General features: G+C 37.9%; 1 protein-coding gene across 1 annotated transcript in view; it reads right to left on the bottom strand.

The window, feature by feature from the left end:
- LHX3 (LIM homeobox 3) overlaps positions 1 to 7,822 on the bottom strand; it is a 26,973-nt gene extending 19,151 nt beyond the window's left edge. Inside the window, exon 1 of the mRNA XM_069986315.1 lies at positions 7,790 to 7,822. The gene's annotated coding sequence lies outside the window, so the exon portion shown is untranslated. The remainder of the gene's footprint in view (positions 1 to 7,789) is intronic.

Genomic DNA, 7,822 nt, shown 5'->3' with positions numbered 1-7,822 from the left:
AGATAGATAGATAGATAGGAGATAGATAGATAGAAGATAGATAGATAGATAGATAGATAGGAGATAGATACTGTAGATAGATAGATAGAAGAGACAGAGATAGGTAGGTGAGGTAGAATACATCGTTTTAGAGAGAAAATGATAATGAGAAAATGTAAAAAATGTAACAATGCAGCTATTAGCTCTAACATACAGACTACAGAGGTAATAAAGGAGTCATATATATTTTTATTTATATATATATATATATATATATATATATATATGTATATAATATAGGTAGCGTTAAACTACTTTATAGGACATAGTAATAGGAAGGAATGGATATTTTGTCGGAAAAGTAATGTAAAATCTTAATATTTGAAAATAAAATATGTAAAAATTATAAAGGAAAGTATGTTATATCTCTATCTACAAAATAAAAAAATATATATAATGCATTAAATATAATATATAAATTATATGATAAATATTAGCATAGGATAAAATAATTATACAATGTATTCGAATGCAATAACTATAATAAATAAAATAAATTGACTATTATAAAAATGACAATAACGGTATACTGAAAACTTAGTATAGAATAGACTTGAAGGAAGGATAATTTTATATAATAAAATATAGAAGTGTTAAAAGGTATTATACAGAAAAGAAGTGCTTATAATTTAACATGATAATCTGATGGGATATATTGTTTACAATTAAGGATAGTATAATTATAATTTAAACGAAATAATAATTATTATTATTTTATCCCTTTTACTATGTTTTTTTATTATTAAAATAATAAAGACTTTAGAAATGCATTCGTTTATTATAATAGTAGTATGGGTGGGGAAAAAATCATAATAATATATTCTATTATAGTTGAACTAAAGTACACATCGTGCTTATTGCAGTAATAGTTCTGGTTACACAGGGGAATAGGACCATTGTATCAGATACATGTATAGGATTCTTTCTCGATGTATAGGCAAATATAATAGACGTTATGGTCACCTGCAATAATTGTAATCTGTAGATTTAGTTATATATATATATATATATATATATATATATATATATATATATATATATCACAGTATACAGTTGTTGTTGTTGTTGTTGTTGTTGTTGTTGTTGTTGTTGTTGTAATAATAAATCTAGGTATGTATGTAGTCCATAGACCACCCCTAATATAAGGACTAATCCTTCCATCTTCATGACATCTCCTAGATGAAGTCTTTCCTCCTTCTGTAGTATATAAGCTGTGTTCAGGGTGATTATAATCAGTGGTTTTACTACAAGGTTTCGATGACTTATTGGGTGTTCTAATAGTGGGAGCTGGGTGGGATTATGGTGTGTGTTGGAGCATAGCCTGGATGGTAATATTCTGCTTGGTGTAGAGGATAACCTGGAGCCCTGTCCATGGTGCTGAAAGAACAGGTGGGAGATGGAGACTTCAGCTTCAGCTTGGATTCTATTAGAAAGTTGTGTATATAGTTCTAATGAGATCCCACTGGGTGTAGGGATCAGCCATCTGCCAGCCACCTACCTTTCCTCAGGTCTTCATTCTGAGCCAGAAGAGCAAACAACATGTCAGCACTAGCAGCCTCCTTGCTGGGGGTTATCTCCTTTAAAGCATGATCCATCTCTCATCCCTTCCCAGAGCTGGGCTATAGCCCCCCTTCTGCCTCCAATCCTTAAGGAACCCCCAACAACAGCAGTCCTGGGGTGCAGGCTCCAACACAGTGAATCAGTGTGGAGTGTGGAGCTTGTGGAGCTGCTCTGAGCACCTGCAGATGGACAAGTGCTGCTGTTGTGCTGCTGTGCTGAGGCTGCTGTGCGCGCATCCGCCACCAGGGGGAGCTGCGTGCACCTGATGGCTGCAACACCCAATATGCAAGGGAGAGCTGCAATCTGATAGTCAGCCTACTCCAGGACCCTCTCCACCACTGCTATCTGTCATTTTTATGTGGCCAGAAAATACATGAATAATGGAGATTGTCTCAGGCAGAAGCCGGGCTCTAATTATTCTACCTGATGTCTCCAAGAAAACAAAACACATTTATTTAGTCTTTTATGTTATATTTCCATTCTATGGGCTTCACTTCTGTGCCATAGAATTCTCTTAATTCTTATCTAGCTTTTTTAAATTATTAAATCAGTTTTAGGCAACCTGTTGCTCTCTAGCAGGTGCAAATCTACTAACACTAAGCCCATCATGGTTATCCAGGCATGATGGGAGTTGTAGTTTTCACCCAGTTTAAGCAACCTGGTTGAGGGGCACTGTACTAAATTATATATATATATATATATATATATATATATATATATATATATATATATATGTTGCCTGACAAACACAGCTCTGCTACATTTAAGTGTTAATCTAATCCACATTATGCATAGAAGAAAAAGAAGGGGGAAAAAAAAATATATATATATATATATATGTGTGTGTGTGTGTGTGTGTGTGTGTGTGTGTACGTATATTTTTATATGATGGTAGAGCATTAATAACTTTAGGCCATGGTAGTGTCATAATAGCTATAAGGCCTCAGGTAACACGGGCCTGGAGCCTACACTAATGATGGCAGAGAGTAGGCGTCTGCACCAGGTGGATTCCCATGTCAGGGTTCAGTCACTGGGTATGGAGATCCAACTATCATCTATGTAAACTGATTAACCTGTGTAACGCTTAATGTGGGGCAGATCACTATGGTCCCATTTTTTGCCCGAGGGCCCACATCTGCCTGGTGCCAGTCTGGCGTCTACATGAATGAAATCATCTTTAATAATTTATGTTAGGAAATTATCTAAACCTGAGAAACATCAGTTTTTATCCCCAATAATAAGTATCAGGTTACAGCTTACCTGAACACATTTATATTATAATACAATAATTGATATAGAGTGAATAGAATATTCGGCAATTGTTTCTGTCATTTCAAATTCAAAAACCTTTTACTTAACTGATGTTATATTACCAGAAAATCAAAGGAAACAAATCATTGTAAATTGCATCTATAGGATCATGTACCCCAACCAGATGTTATCATTGTGTGTCAGCTTTATGCCGACCATAGGCCTGACCACATTCTGATATGTTTCTTGTTACAATACAATGTAGATGATCAAAGATGATGATGATGATGATGATGATGATGATGATGATGATGATGAAAATGAAATGCTGGCTGTGTCCTGTCACCACTCCACACCCTTAATACAAATGTTCTTTACATTGAGCGATGACTTAGATCTGATCATTTTGATACCATAGATCTCCCCCCATTGGTCTTCAACCTGTGTCCCCCCCCCCCCTGCAAAACTACAACTCCCAGCATGCAAAGACAGTGTCCATAGAGTATCCATTTAGAGTGCCCATAGAGTATCCATATACAGTGCCCATAGAGTATCCATATACAGTGCCCATAGAGTATCCATATACAGTGCCCATAGAGAATTCATTTACAGTGCCAATTGAGAATCCATGTACAGTGCCCATAGAGTATCCATATACAGTGCCAATTAAGTATCCATATACAATGCCTATAGAGTATCCATATACAGTGCCCATAGAGCATCCATATACAGCGCCCATAGAGTATCCATATACAGTGCCCATAGAGTATCCATATACAGTGCCCATAGAGTATGCATATACAGTGCCTATAGAGTATGCGTATACAGTGCCCATAGAATATCCATATACAGTGCCCATAGAATATCCATATACAATGCCTATAGAGTATTCATATACAGTGCCCTTATAAAACACAGATAATATTTCTACACAGTGCCTAATAATATTCCTATACAGTGTGTAAATAATAATGCTATATAGAAAACAGATTATACTATTATACAGCGCCCACATAATGGTACCATACAGTGTCCAAATAATAGTTCCATATGGATCACACGTGATACAGCACCATATTTGTCCAAATAATAGTTCCATATAGAATATAATAATATGACTATATGATCCTAAGTAATACCGCTATGCAATGCTGAAATAATATCCTACTGTAGTCACAGAACATACGCTGCTATATCCAAGGTATGTTAGCCTATCATACAATCCCAAATAACATTGCCATATAGCTCAAAAATAACATTACCATACAGTGCTATATGTAATATGACACACAGCCCTACTGCATTGGTTAAGCAGGAATGGTTCGAAGGGGGTGTCCTCAGCAGGGGCATAACTAGAATTCACAGGTCCCCATAGTGCCAGAAAGCCACTAAATTGGTATTCCTATAAAAGTCCTGACAGCTGAACGGCCCCAGCAATCTTTAGGTCCACGAGCCACAGGGTGTATGCCCCTCCTATACCACACCCCCGGCCCTCAGTGTTAGTAGAGCGCCATGCGCCATGGGGCTAGGCCTGGGACAGGCATAGGGAGAGTTAATCCTCTGTGCTATCCTCTATGGGACTAGGCTGGGACACGACAGGCATAGGGAGAGTTAATTCTCTGCACAATACTCCATGGGACTAGGCTTGGACAGGACAGGCACAGTGAGAGTTAATCATCTGTGCTATCCTCTATGGGCCTGGGACAGGGCAGGCACAGTGAGAGTTAATCCTCTGTGCTATCCTCCATGATACTAGGCCTGGGACAGGGCAGGCACAGTGACAGTTAATTCTCTGTGCTATCCTCTATGGGGCTAGGCCTGGGACAGGGCAGGCACAGTGAGAGTTAATTCTCTGTGCTATCCTCCATGATACTAGGCCTGGGACAGGGCAGGCACAGTAAGTTAATCCTCTGGGCTATCCTCTATGGGGCTAGGCCTGGGATATGGCAGGCACAGTGAGAGTTAATCCTCTGTGCTATCCTCTATGGGGCTAGGCCTGGGACAGGGCAGGCACAGTAAGTTAATCCTCTGGGCTATCCTCTATGGGGCTAGGCCTGGGACAGGGCAAGCACAGTAAGAGTTAATTCTCTGTGCTATCCTCTATGGGGCTAGGCCTGGGACAGGGCAGGCACAGTGAGAGTTAATCCTCTGTGCTATCCTCTATGGGGCTAGGCCTGGGACATGGCAGGCACAGTGAGAGTTAATCCTCTGTGCTATCCTCCATGACACTAGGCCTGGGACAGGGCAGGCACAGTGAGAGTTAATGCTGTGCTATCCTCTATGGGCCTGGGACAGGGCAGGCACAGTGAGAGTTAATCCTCTGTGCTATCCTCTATGGGACTAGGCCTGGGACAGGGCAGGCACAGTGAGAGTTAATCCTCTGTGCTATCCTCTGTGGGCCTGGGATAGGGACGGGGCAGGCACAGTGAGAGTTAATCCTCTGTGCTATCCTCTATGGGGCTAGGCCTTGGACAGGGCAGGCCCAGTGAGAGTTAATCCTCTGTGCTATCCTCTATGGGGCTAGGCCTGGGACAGGGCAGGCACAGTGAGAGTTAATCCTCTGCGGCCCGGCTCTGGAATAACAGTTTACCCTGGAAGCTGTGGGCAGCTCGATAAAAGCTCAGTTAGTCAGAACCCTGATAAATTTTATTGACACTGATCTTTGGAGTAAAAAGGCGTCTGGGGAAATCAAGTCTAGTGCTGAGGTGTATGCTGAGGATGAATTCAAAATCAATGTCCCATTTGCCTACATTTTGTGAGTATATGAAACACATTTTGGTGAAAGGTGGGAGATGTTTCACCGTTATATCCAACTTTTAGTCTTTAATAATAATTTTACGCCTTATTGATCTGGCACTTTTGAAGGAGTCGGACGACACTAATACCATAAAATGAGGATGAGGGTGATTAATGAGGGAGGAGGGGGGAGGCTACACAATGGGCCACTCTGCAGCTCCTTCCTATAGGACCAAGAAGAGGCAAGGGTTAATCTATGGCTCCTCACAAGTCTATTACAGGTTAATGGTACCTGGTCATACAAGATGCATGTATATCCTGTATGTGCACAGATTATAGCCCACCATACACAGGGTTATATTACAAGCCCAGGAATAACAGTATGTCTCTGCCCATTAGGCTTCTGGTGGATGAACATATATTGAATTGACAGATAAGAAAATTGATCAATACAAGGACATATAGATATTAAAATGGTGAGGACATAGATAGATAGATAATAGATGATAGATTAATAGATCATTGCTAGATTTTTATCTTTTTATATCAATATATATCAACTTATTTTTATATAGATAGTTGTGAAAAGATGTAAGATTATACACACACACACACACATATAGAGACAGAGGATAGAAAAAACTGCCTGGAAAGATGAATAATGATTATACATTCTATCTATCTATCTATCTATCTATCTATCTATCTATCTATCTATCTACTATCTATCTATCTATCTCCTATCTATCTATCTCCTATCTATCTTCTATCTATCTCCTATCTATCTATCTATCTATCTATCTATCTATCTATCTATCTATCTATCTCCTATCTATCTATCTATCTATCTATCTATCTATCTATCTCCTATCTATCTATCTATCTCCTATCTATCTATCTATCTATCTATCTATCTCCTATCTATCTATCTATCTTCTATCTATCTCCTATCTATCTATCTATCTATCAATCTATCTATCTATCATCTATCTCCTATCTATCTATCTATCTATCTCCTATCTATCTATCTATCTATCTATCTATCTATCTATCTATCTATCTATCATCTATCGTGTATATAGTAGCGGTAGTAGCCCCCAAGATAGGTCCAGTAGAGATGCCAATCTGACAAGTAGACAGAGGCAGCAGAATAGAGTCCCTTAGTATGACTAGTGTAGAACTTTCACCATGTATTCATAACTGAGAAAGTGGCATCAAGCTGTATGGGCACTAGAGGCAAGAATAGAAAGCCAGCCCTGCAGGAAGGTTACACAGGAACATATGATACAACTCAGCAGCCCACTCACTATATCTCATGCACATTCAATAACTGAAGTTCAGACAAGCAAAAATTAGATCACTGCACATCAATAACCATCTACCACAGCTACAGGGGAACTACAAATCTCAGACTAACCTAAACAATAATGTATGATCTATTTACCTAATTATCTATCTATCTCCTATCTATCTCCTATCTCCTATCTATCTCCTATCTATCTATCTCCTATCTATCTATCTATCTCCTATCTATCTATCTATCTATCTATCTATCTATCTCCTATCTATCTATCTCCTATCTATCTATCTATCTATCTATCTATCTACTATCTATCTATCTATCTATCTATCTATCTATCTATCTCCTATCTATCTATCTGTCTATCTATCTCCTATCTATCTATCTATCTATCTATCTCCTATCTATCTATCTATATCCTATCTATCTACCTATCTATCTCTATCTATCTCCTATCTATCTATCTATCTATCTATCTCCTATCTATCTATCTATCTATCTATCTATCATCTATTTATGTATCTATCTATCTATCTATCTCCTATCTATCTATCTATCCATCTATCCATCTATCTATCTGCCCATCCATAGCTAAATCTATTTATTATTCGGTCTCATATTTTCTATTTATATATTCTTACTACTATTAGTAATGTTTTGCAACAGGACATTATATAGATACAGAGATATATAGATAGAAAGAAAATAAATAAATAGATAGATTGATTTTATAAATGCTATAATCTATCCTATCACTCTCTATTTCTATCTATCTAGTTCTTTCTATTTCCTATACGGCATATATATATGTGAAGAGAGAGATAGAGAGTTATCTATCTATCTAATCGCTCCTATTCTATCCATATTATTTATATTACTATTATATGAAAATAAATTACTAACCTGGTCCTAGTTTTGTCTGTTCCTTAAAACTTA

The sequence above is a fragment of the Dendropsophus ebraccatus genome, chromosome 10 (assembly GCF_027789765.1).
Source record: "Dendropsophus ebraccatus isolate aDenEbr1 chromosome 10, aDenEbr1.pat, whole genome shotgun sequence".
In the NCBI taxonomy this organism is placed as follows: Eukaryota; Metazoa; Chordata; class Amphibia; order Anura; family Hylidae; genus Dendropsophus; species Dendropsophus ebraccatus.
This window is presented reverse-complemented; position numbering and strand designations above follow the sequence as displayed.